Below are 12,796 nucleotides of genomic sequence, written 5' to 3' on the forward strand. Positions count from 1 at the left end.
GGTATAAATTCTTGGATAATGGGGATTCTCTTGAATGGAATGATATTGTGCCCCGGTTTTATTCTAAGTTCTATCCTCCAAGTGAGATTCACAAAGATCGGAATCGCATATATAATTTTTGGCCTCATGAAGGAGAGAGTATTGCCCAAGCGTGGGGGAGATTGAAGTCTTTAATGCTCAAATGCCCCATTCATGAGCTTCCTGGTAATATTATTATTGATAATTTCTATGCAAGACTTTCTTTTCAAGACAAGACCTTGCTGGATACTTCTTGTTCTGGATCATTTACACGCAACAAGGAAGAGTTTAAAAGGGACCTTCTTAATCGGATCCAAGAAAATACTGAAGGATGGGAGAACGACAAGGATAGAGAATCAGGTATAAATTATGATTATAAATGCATTGAAGCTTTTATGGATACTGATAAATTTCGTAATATGAGTGCTACTTATGGTCTTGATTCTCAAGTTGCTGCAAATCTTTATAAAGCTTTTGTCTCTCATTATGAATTGCCAAAGAAGAACTTTGATAAGTATCATGAACCGTATAAAGATAAAATTGATTCATCTATAAATAAATGTGTTGTAGTTGAAACTGTTGATCATGTTATTCCTGAAGCTTATATTGAAAAAACTCCTTTCCCTGCTAAAATGAAGGAGTACTCTGTTATAAATAGTGCGGTTCATAAAAGTGAAAAGAAACCTATAGAACCTGAAGAACAAATAAAAGTTGAACTTCTTTGTTGCAATAATTAAAGATCTTGTGGTGAAAATGTGGAGGATGGTCATATTATTTTCTGTGAAGATGCCTCTAATATTGTTTCGCATCCTAATAAGTCTAGGAAAGCTAGTGTTCCTATGCTATCTGTTAGAATTGGTGATCATTGTTATTATGGTTTATGTGATATTGGTGCAAGTATTAGTGCTATTCCTTATGAGCTTTACACGGAGATTATGCACGAAATTGGTTCTTGTGAACTTGAAGATATTGATGTGGTTATTCGGCTGGCTAATAGAGAAACTATCTATCCAATTGGTATTGTTCGAGATGTGGAAGTTCTATGTGGTAAGATTAAATATCCTGCTGACTTTTTGGTACTTGGTTCTGCTGCTAGTAAATATTGTCCTATTATTTTTGGCAGACCTTTTCTAAATACTTGTGGAGCTATTATAGATTGAAAGAAAGAGAAAATTTTGACTAAATTTGCTGGTGAATCTTATGAGTTTAACTTCTCTAAATTTACCAAAACTCCTTATAAAATTGATTCGCCTAATAGTGATTTTAAAGTTGAACAGTGTGCATCTATTGCTCTTGCTCCTAATAATCCTTTGCAGCAACATTTGAAGAATAGTGAGAGTGAAGTTTTTAGGGAAGAAAGAAATGAGCTTGATGAAATTTTCCTTCGTCAACCTATTCTTAAGCATGATTTACCTGTAGAAGATCTGGGTACAACACCACCACCAAAGGAAGATCCTGTCTTTGATTTAAAACCATTGCCTGATAATCTTAAATATGCTCATATTGATGATAAGAAAATATATCCTGTTATTATTAGTTCTAAGCTTTCAGAGTTTGAAGAAGAAAGGTTATTGGAAATACTGAAGAAACACCGAGGTGCTGTTGGCTACACTCTTGATGACTTGAAGGGGATTTCTCCCTCTATTTGCCAACACGCCATTAATATGGAAGATGATGCAAAGCCTGTTGTTGAACCTCAGCGTCGTCTAATTCCTAAGATGAAGGATGTGGTAAGAAATGAGGTATTAAGACTCCTTGAAGCTGGTATTATATATCCTATTGCTGATAGTAGATGGGTTAGTCCTGTGCATTGTGTTCCTAAGAAAGGAGGAATGATCACATTGTGCCTAATGATAATGATGAGCTCATACCTCAAAGAGTAGTTGTAGGGTATAGAATGTGCATTGATTATCGAAAAGTTAATAAGGTTACTAAGAAAGATCATTACCCTTTACCATTTATTAATCAAATGTTAGAAAGGTTGTCTAAAAATACTCATTTTTGCTTTCTTGATGGTTATTCTGGGTTTTCACAAATTGCTGTTAAAACTAAAGATCAAGAGAAAACCACTTTCACTTGTCCCTATGGAACTTATGCTTATAGGCGTGTGCCTTTTGGTTTATGTAATGCTCCTGCTACTTTTCAAAGATGCATGTCTGCTATTTTTCATGGCTTTTGTGAGAGTATTGTAGAGGTATTCATGGACGATTTTTCCGTCTATGGAAATTCTTTTGATAATTGCTTGCGGAACCTTGATAAAGTTTTGCAGAGATGCGAAGAAACTAACCTTGTTCTTAATTGGGAGAAATGCCACTTTATGGTTAATGAAGGAATTGTATTGGGACATAAAATTTCCGAGAGAGGTATTGAAGTTGATAGAGCTAAAGTTGAAGCCATTGAGAAGATGCCCTATCCTAGGGATGTTAAAGGTATTCGTAGTGTTCTTGGTCATGCTGGGTTTTATAGGAGGTTTATTAAAGACTTCTCCAAGATTTCAAAGCCTCTTACTAATCTTCTTCAAAAAGACGTACCTTTTGTTTTTGATGATGATTGTAAGGAAGCTTTCGAAACTCTAAAGAAAGCCTTAACAACTGCCCCTATAGTTGAACCTCATTTGGAACTTACCATTTGAAATTATGTGTGATGCTAGTGATTTTGCTGTAGGCGCTGTTCTTGGACAGCGAGTAGATAAAAAATTGAATGTTATTCATTATGCTAGTAAAACTCTTGATGCTGCTCAAAGAAATTATGCTACTACTGAAAATGAATTGTTAGCTGTAGTCTTTTCTTGTGATAAGTTTAGATCTTATATCGTTGATTCAAAAGTTACTATTCATACTGATCATGCTGCAATTAGATACCTTATGACAAAGAAAGATGCTAAGCCAAGGCTTATTAGATGGGTACTTCTTTTGCAAGAATTTGATCTGCATATTGTAGATAGGAAAGGTGCTGATAATCCTGTTGCTGATAATTTGTCTAGATTGGAAAATATTGATTATGATCCTGTTCCTGTTAATGATAGTTTTCCAAATGAACAATTGGCTGTAATAAAGGTGAGTTCGCGAGACAGTCCTTGGTATGCTGATTATGCTAACTTTATTTTTTCCAAGTACTTGCCTCCAACCTTTTCAGCTCAGCAAAGGAGGAAATTCTTTTATGACTTGAGGCATTATTTTTGGGATGACCCACACTTATATAAAGAATGAGTGGATGGTATTCTGCGAAGATGTGTTCCCGAATATGAGCAACAAGAGATATTGAGTAAATGTCATGGGAGTGCTTATGGAGGACATCACGCCGGAGATAGAACCGCGCAAAAAGTTCTACAATCAGGTTTTTATTGGCCAACTCTCTTCAAAGATGCAAGGAAGTTTATTTTATCTTGTGATGAATGTCAAAGGGTTGGTAATATCTCCAGACGCAATGAAATGCCTATGAATTATACTCTTGTTATTGAGCCATTCGATTGTTGGGGATTTGACTTCATGGGACCTTTTCCCTCTTCAGAAGGTAACACTCATATACTTGTTGCTGTTGATTATGTTACTAAATGGGTGGAAGCCATACCTACAAAAAGTGCTGATGGTGAGACCTCTTTAAGAATGCTTTTAGACATTATATTTCCTAGATTTGGAGTTCCTAGATATATTATGACAGATGGAGGTTCTCATTTTATTCATGGTGGTTTTAGAAAAACTCTTGCTAAATATGGTATTAATCATAGAATTGCTTCCGCTTATCATCCTCAAACTAGTGGGCAAGTAGAACTATCAAATAGAGAAATTAAATCTATCTTGCAAAAGACTGTTAATAAAACTAGAAAGAATTGGGCTAGTAAATTGAAGGAAGCACTATGGGCTTATAGAACTACTTATAAAAACCCCATGGGAATGTCACCTTATAAAATGGTTTATGGAAAAGCTTGTCATTTACCTTTAGAACTAGAGCAGAAAGCTTATTGGGCTGTTAGAGAACTAAACAAAGATCCTAAACTAGCTGGTGATAAGAGGTTGTTGCAATTAAGTTCTCTAGATGAATGGAGAAGTGAGGCTTACGAAAATGCTAAACTCTTTAAAGAGAAAGTTAAGAAATGGCATGATAGAAGGATTATCAAAAGAGAGTTTAATATTGGGGATAAAGTCCTATTGTATCGGTCTCGTCTCAGATTCTTTGCAGGGAAATTACTCTCGAAATGGGAAGGACCATATGTTGTTGAGGAGGTGTATCGTTCAGGAGCAATTAAAATCAGTTCCCTCCAAGGCAATGCCACGCAAGTGGTGAATGGACAAAGACTCAAGCATTATATCTCAGGTGATTCTTATAATGTAGATGTTGATGTTATTCGAGTGGAAACACCAGAGGCTTTCATCAAAGGTCAAATTGACAGTCCGCCAGAACTCGACTTTGAATAGGTAACAGTACAGGTAATAAAAAGTTCGCGATTTGCTTTCCGAACAATGTTTTTGCTGTTTTTGGAAAATATGAAAATTATGAGATCGAAATGGAGTGGAAGAGACGCACGAGGGCGTGCCCCCATAGGCCGGCGCGGCCAGGCCTTGGCCCGCGCCGCCCTATGAGCTGGCCGCCTCGTCGCCCCTTTCTGACTCTGGTTCGACCTGGTACTTTCCGTTTGTCATAAAAATTCCTGCTATATAATCCCCCGGACCCCTGGAGGTCCGTATATCGTTTTCTCGTCGCGTTTTGTTTCTAGCTGTTTTCTGCCAGGATTTGTTCTTGATCTAGAAGCATCATGGTCTCCAACAACAAAGACAAGGAGCCTATGGAGGAAGATATTCAAGATCCCGGGGGGAAAGAGGTGGACGAGAGCGTCAAGGAAGAAGATGAAGAAGAAGTGGAGGAAGACTCGCGCGCATACCCGCGTGCTACCATTGCAAGCATCGAGGTGGTGGAGAACCCTTTTAATGCAAAGAAGAGCGCAAGAATTCGCACCGGAGGAAGACTTCCACGTCACTACCTAGCTCCAAAGACATCTTCTCCAGGCACTTATCACCCCTTCCGCAATCTAATTTACAATAATCAAATTGAAAGGACTCCCAAGGCATCATTGCCTAGCAATTGGGATATAGATCGTTCTAACACTGCAGGAAGGATGAAGCCTGAAACTGAAGAGTGGGGAAATAACTCCAAGAGTTGGGACTCGCCGTCGGACATACTTCTTAACCGCGTCGAGCATAATTCGGAGATGATCCGCAACCTCATGTACAAGATTGATGAGCTTCAGGAGCTTGTTGAGAAGCTTGTCAAGAATTCACCATCACCACCGAAGGAGTAATTCATCATCGGTATTGGCATCCCCTTGGTTTGTTCCAAGCTTGGGGGAGTGCCGCGGTATCACATCATCACTACCTTTTACTTTTTACTATCAAGTAGTGTCATATCATGAGTAGGGAAGTTATCATATAAGATGGGTTGCAGTGTGGAAGTATCTCTCCTTTAGTTGGTTGTCTATGTATCCCTTGGTGTGAGTTATCGTTATGAAATATTAATGAGAAGTCTTATCATTTACATATTGCACACTTTATTTTAGTTTGCAATTTCTATTATATGATTGATCTTGATTTTAGTATTGGTACCACTTTGGGAGCATTGAGTAAATCTATTTGGTTTTGGCACACTTAGCATTGGTCAATAGCAACAACACCTTGAGGTTTAAGTAGAAAAGAGAAATATATATAGTTGTTTCATTGTCTTCCTTTCTTGTTAGCTCATAGCTTATTATTCTGAAGTTAAAATTGTTTGTACTTACAAGAAAGATGCATGATTGTTTCTATCATATGTATATTCGTTTGTTTCCCTCAACTTTTGTGCTTGCTAATTAACCTTGCTAGCCAAAGACCTGTACTGAGAGGGAATGCTTCTCGTGCATCCAAACCTCAACCCAAACCTATGCCATTTGTGTCCACCATATCTACCTACTACATGGTATTTCTCCGTCATTACAAAGTAAATTGCTTGAGTGCTACCTTTAAAATTTCTATCCTTTATCTCTGCAATATATAGGTCATGGGACAAATAGCTTAAAAACTATCGTGGTGAAGAATATGTACTTATGTGTCTTATTTCTTAGTAAGTTGCTTGTTGAGCGGTAACCATGTTTTCTGGGGACGCCATCAACTCTTACCTTTGTTGAATATCATGTGAGTTGCTATGCATGTTCGTCTTGTCTGAAGTAAGGGCGGTTTTCACAATCAAATGGTTTGAGTATGCATACTGTTAGAGAAGAACATTGGGCCGCTAACTAAAGCCATGATTCATGGTGGAAGTTTCAGTATGGACAGCTAATCCTCAATCTCTTATGAGAATAATAATTGTTGTTGAATGCTTATGCATTAAAGAGGAGTCCATTATCTGTTGTCTATGTTGTCCCGGTATGGATGTCTAAGTTGAGAATAATCAAAAGCGAGAAATCCAATGTGATCTTTCTCCTTAGACCTTTGTACAGGCGGCATAGAGATACCCCTTTGTGGCACTTGGTTGAAACATATGCTATGCAATGATAATCTGTGTTAATCCAAGCTAATTAGGACAAGGTGCGAGCACTATTAGTATACTATGCATGAGGCTTGCAACTTATAAGATGTCTTATACATAACACATATGCTTTATTACTACCGTTGACAAAATTGTTTCTTGTTTTCAAAATGAAAAGCTCTAGCACAAAAATAGTAATACATGCTTCCCTCTGCGAAGGGTCTGTCTCTTACTTTATGTTGAGTCAGTAAACCTATTCCCCTCCATCTTAAGCAAGCATTTGAGTTGTTGTGATCCAATCATCTATATTGTGATATATTTAATCATGCCTTTTATTCTTCCTTGTTTAGTACGAGTTTTTATCTGATGAATATAGCTTTGAAGATTATCAATGATTATGAGGAGATTATTATGATTGAGTATGCAAGTTGTGCTATATAAGCTTTAATATAAAAGCTCTGCTCGATAGATAAATATAATCTGTTAACTGTTCTTTGACCAAGAACGAAGTTTGCCATTACCAATTATGATTTCCTATGCACCTTTATTTGTGATTTCCTTTTACTTGTTTCAAGTTGAATTATATGAGGAAGTTGTTCACTAATATGTCTTGTGTGAATTAATATGATGCTTCTTGTCCGTATTTTATTTATCGGCTCTTCACTCCATAAACATGTGGTCTTGTTTACCGAGTTCAGTTTCGCTTGGGGACAAGCGAAGTCTAAGCTTGGGGGGATTTGATACGTCCATTTTGCATCACTATTTTATATCATAATTTGCTGTTATTCATTGATATATTTCATATTTGGAGATAATACTTATGTTATTTCATCTATTTTGCATGTTTCATGATTATTGGAGGACGCGCACCGGAGCCAGGATTCTGCTGGAAAAAGCACCGTCAGAATGCAATATTTCGGGAGATCAACAGTTGACGGAAATTATACGAAAAATCCTATTTTTCCAGATGACGAAGGAAGCCAGAAGGGGGAGCCAAGGGGACCCGAGGTGGGCCCACCTCATAGGCCGGCACGGCCCAAGGCCTGGCCGCGCCGCCCTGTGAGGAGGGGGCCCACAGCCCTCTCTCGCCTCCTTTTCTTGGCGTACGCCTTCGTCCCGAAAACCTAAGCTCCAGGGGTACATCGCGAAGAGCCACAGCCGCCTCTGCGGGGTGGAGAACACCAGAGAGAAAAGAGCTCTCCGGCGGGCAGGAATCCGCCGGGGAAATTCCCTCCCGGAGGGGGAAATCGACGCCATCGTCACCGTCATCGAGCTGGACATCATCTCCATCACCATCATCATCACCTTCATCGTCATCACCGCCGTCTCCACCGCTGCACACCGTCACCGCTGTAACAATTTGGGTTTGATCTTGATTGTTTGATAGGGGAAACTCTCCCGGTGTTGATTTCTACTTGTTATTGATGCTATTGAGTGAAACCATTGAACCAAGGTTTATGTTCAGATTGTTATTCATCATCATATCACCTCTGATCATATTCCATATGATGTCTCGTGAGTAGTTCGTTTAGTTCTTGAGGACATGGGTGAAGTCTAAATGTTAGTAGTGAAGTATGGTTGAGTAATATTCAATGTTATGATATTTAAGTTGTGGTGTTATTCTTCTAGTGGTGTCGTGTGAACGTCGACTACACGACACTTCACCTTTATGGGCCTAGGGGAATGCATCTTGTACTCGTTTGCCAATTGCGGGGTTGCCGGAGTGACAGAAACCTGAGCCCCCGTTGGTATATCGATGCAGGAGGGATAGCAGGATCTCAGAGTTTAAGGCTGTGGTTAGATTTATCTTAATTACTTTCTTGTAGTTGCGGATGCTTGCAAGGGGTATAATCACAAGTATGTATTAGTCCTAGGAAGGGCGGTACATTAGCATAGGTTCACCCACACAACACTTATCAAAACAATGAAGATTAATCAGCTGTATGTAGCGAAAGCACTAGACTAAATTCCCGTGTGTCCTCAAGAACGTTTGGTCATTATAAGTAAACAAACCGGCTTGTCCTTTGTGCTAAAAAGGATTGGGCCACTCGCTGCAATTATTTCTCTCGCACTTTATTTACTTGTACTTTATTCATCTGTTACATCAAAACCCCCTGAATACTTGTCTGTGAGCATTTACAGTGAATCCTTCATCGAAACTGCTTGTCAACACCTTCTGCTCCTCGTTGGGATCGACATTCTTACTTATCGAAGATACTACGATACACCCCCTATACTTGTGGGTCATCAACCTACGACGGGGGGGCCATTGCTATCGTTGTGACGCTTAACATAGAAGATCTTCCTCCAAAGACCCCAGTGGGGGTCAATGCCAAGGAAGGCTTCACAGACAGTGATAAAGATAGAAAGATGGAGAATGGAATTAGGGGTCAGCTGCCAGAGCTGAATCCCGTAGAAGAAAAGAAGGGAACGGAGAAACTCGTGGGCAGGAAGAGAAAGACCACGGAATAAGAAAGCAGTGAACATAACAGCGAAGCCCTTCGGAGGCTTTGGGCGAGAAACGGCACCTGGAAGACGGATGTCATCTTCAGATGAGGAGATAAGGCCGAGAGCTCGCAGCTTGTTGATGTCGCGATTGGAAATGGCGGAGGCGCTCCAGTCATGGCTGACTTTGGCCGCATCCGAGGTGCTGGCGCCCTTCTTCTTGCCCATAGCGCATGAAGCTCTTGAGGGAAGAACAGGGGTGACAGGAAAGGACGAGCGAGAAGATGAGCAGTGGGAGGTGTAAAAAGTAAAAGCAGGGAGGCCCCCTATTTATGCCGTAAAAATTGAAGCAAGATCGTGGCCATAACTTCACGGACATCGTGGGAAGTGGATCAGATATGGCTGTACACGTGGCGTCTAAGAGGAGAACGGAACCGGCGGCCCATTATTCCCACGATGCGCGAAAATCAAGGAGACGCCTCGGTCAGTGCGCATGCGCTGGTCGCTCCCTATAAACTGCTCGCGCAGAACTAGGATGTGCCCGTCAGGTCAAGTCTTGTCAGTCACACCACTGCAGCAATACGTCATCAATGACATCATGGACGCTGTCAAGGGCAGTCGAAGGAAAATAAAGAATAATCGGATGTTTGGATTTGAGTCTGCACCCAATCACAAGTGCTCGTGTTCAGACTCGGGGGCTACTCCCATCGGGAGCGCTGGACGCGCACCCGATGAAATAAGGACTCGAAGATATTCCTGTGAAGAAATATTTGGAGAAAAGGATGTAATGCTCAGCTCGAGTCTGCACCCGGTTACAAGCACCCGCGTCCAGACTCGGGGGCTACTCCCATCGGGAGCGCTGGATGCGCACCCGACAAAACTTTTTTACACTCCAGGATCATGCCCGGGGACTTGATTCTGTGTAGAGTAACGTTGTTTTGCCAACGGTAGTTAACCAACAAAAGTTGGGCACGTTACTCATTATCCCTTGCATGCGGAAAATATATCGGATGACCTATGAAGGCTTGCAGAAAAACTTCGGCGGAGCAAAATGTTAGAGTGGTACAACTTGAGTCTACGCACGGATTGCAAGCATCCGTACCTAGACTCGGGGGCTACTCCCATCGGGAGCACTGACGCGCACCCGACAGAAGAAGGTGATGCTGGTTCAAGATGAACAAGGACATTCAAGGAGAAGAACATCAGAAGGAGACATGCTTCAGTCTCCACCCGAACTATGTTCGGCTAGACACTAGGGGGCTACTAACGTGGGCATTACCCTTCGGGTAACCGACATTGTCCTATCCCGTATTGTTTAGTTGGAGGCCCATGAAGGCACTTGGACGGCGCACCAGAAGATTCCTTGACAGGCAAGACAAAAAAGCAGCCGAACAAGGAAAGATTAGATTTAAAACTACTGTAACCCTAGTCGTACTCGGTTAGACCTCTTGAGACCTGGCCTCCTATATAAAGGCCAGGAGAGGGGCTGCCGGGGGACACGATCAATCTTAGCAATCTTAGCCTCCAAAAGCTTAGAGCTAGATCACCATAGCACTTAGCCTTCTCGACGAGATCTCAGCCGAATTATTCGGCACCCCATTGTAACCCAATTTCTTCATAATCAAGATCAGACAGGCAGGACGTAAGGGTTTTACCTCATCGAGGGCCCCGAACCTGGGTAAATCGCTCTTCCCGCTTGTCTGTGAACCGATGTCTCGTGTCAGCTTGCAGGATTCCATCAATCCTAAGCCCCAATCGGAGGGCATTGCCGAGAAGTACCCTCGACAACAGCATAGTAAGCAAATGGAAAGGCAAGATTTCCTTCTAACTATATCACTATTGCTAGAAGTTTTTGTACTATAACATAATTATGCAACTCGTGATAATGCTGAAATCCTACATATGACAGTTTCTTGAAATTTTACATAACGCATTATGTAAGACGTCTACTGTTTTTAGTCATAAGATATCTCATAAAATTGTTATGATATAGAATTATTGTTGAATGCTGGATTGTTAGACTTTTGGATGAACACGCCTTTGGTTGCAATTTTTTTGCACACTTTGTAGCAACCATGCAGAGGGATAGGAACTGGAAGCACTCTCCGCTTCCATGAGGTGCCCAGATTGGCAGGGTTCAGGCATGAAAGTGATTATTCCATCAGCTGGGTCAATTCCTATCATGTGTGTTGTCTCCTAGGTCTGGGTCAAGTCATATTTTGTGTGTTGATTTAATTTTATCGAAGGTGTAGGATCAACAAAAACAACGATAGCAAGACATGGACACACCGAAGAGGGGGTAATTATGTTGTTGTGTCATCGGTACTTTATCTGTGAGTGTGATTTCTATTTATTACATAGTTTTATGTCTGTATAAAACTAATGATTTAATCATAGGTTTTCGTTCATGATTTTGAACCTTTAGTGATAATGTACTGCATTCTTGGTGATAACTGAATATAATGCTTTATGCATTTTCATTAATCAGATAGCACTAATGATTTAATCCTTGTTACCTGCAGGATACATAACTTGACGGTACTGGCTATTGTGAAAAATCATCTAGAGAATACACGTCCTTGACAGATCAAAATACTCTTCTCTCCAACATACTACATCTTTGATAAGATAGAAAATACATAACTTGACAGTTCAAAATAAGGTGCAGAAATACTCTTCTCTCCAACGCACTACAGCTTTGAAATACTCTTTTTTCTTGTTTGATAAGGAAACTGTTCAATAGGATGCTTTGATATGTTCTGGTACATTTGGCCATGAGCACGAAAAGTGTAGATAGGATGCCTTTCCGTCAAAAGTACATCACTTTCCGTCATCGCTTCCATGGGAACATCACTTGAGCTCATCTATGTCAAGGTAGCCAGCAAGAGTCTCAAATTGATGCATTGAAATACATTTGATATTTTGTCTGCACGTCCTTGAAATACCACTATTATCATACTATTGAATGCCCCTAACACATTTGCAAACTGAATAACACATTATGCCATCGGTCCTAGTCTAACACATCTGATATAATGAGATCTGTCCCCTCAAAGTATGATTTACCAAGTCTAACCAAACCATCTTGTTAACTGATGTGATGCATGTATTTTTTTAGAGGTGTCATTACATACCTTAACTCCCTGAACCCAATGATAATCTGCCTTGTGAAGAAAGTCGATGTTCTTGTTTGAAGGGGACGTGGTCGGTGAGAAGATGGTGCATCAGGTCATCATGAACACAGAACTGGCATGGCCCGGCATGATTTATACTATTGGAGAGAGGGTACAGACGTAAATCACGAGATAATTAACTATATGCTGAAGAAAGGCAAGTAATTTATGTTTATTGATCCTTTTGATATGCTTCCTTGATAATTTGTTGAATGAATATTTTGCTCATTTGATTGATATGCTTTCCTTTATAAAAAATGTAGGTGTTGGGCTATCGTCATGGTCTGCCGTCTTGGAGAAGGATTGATGTGCCGTCATTAAGACATCAAATATTTTAGCCTCCAATTGTATGACAGATTGAATGGGATATGGTAAGATGGTTATGTGATAGATTTTATGCCTCCAATTGCGAAATTTGGGTATTGGGCAAAATTTGGTAAGATGGTTATGTGATTGGCTGGGTGTAGAGCGGAAATTGGGCAAGGGGCGGAATTATGGCAGTCTAATTATGTGGGTTTGTATTGATTGGCAGCGTGACTTATGGAGGTGATTAGGAAGCTACGTATAGGAAGCTACGTATTGATTTTTGCTTGATTTGTTGTTTCGTTGTTTTGCTGAACTGTGGATTTCCGTGATTCTGGTGTAGGTAGCGACGCGGCCCATAA

General features: G+C 40.4%; 1 long non-coding RNA gene across 2 annotated transcripts; it reads left to right on the forward strand.

Moving 5' to 3' along the window:
• The first annotated feature begins 10,744 nt into the window (after positions 1-10,744).
• Positions 10,745-12,571, forward strand: LOC127332022 (uncharacterized). 2 transcript variants are annotated; one of them, XR_011751576.1, is made up of 3 exons: positions 10,745-10,769; positions 11,481-12,288; positions 12,395-12,571. It is a non-coding gene; the product is annotated as an uncharacterized lncRNA (long non-coding RNA). The 2 variants fall into 2 exon arrangements; XR_011751575.1 differs by lacking the exon at positions 10,745-10,769 and having other exon boundaries at positions 10,776-12,288.
• Positions 12,572-12,796: the final 225 nt, after the last annotated feature.

The sequence above is a fragment of the Lolium perenne genome, chromosome 2, assembly GCF_019359855.2.
Source record: "Lolium perenne isolate Kyuss_39 chromosome 2, Kyuss_2.0, whole genome shotgun sequence".
In the NCBI taxonomy this organism is placed as follows: Eukaryota; Viridiplantae; Streptophyta; class Magnoliopsida; order Poales; family Poaceae; genus Lolium; species Lolium perenne.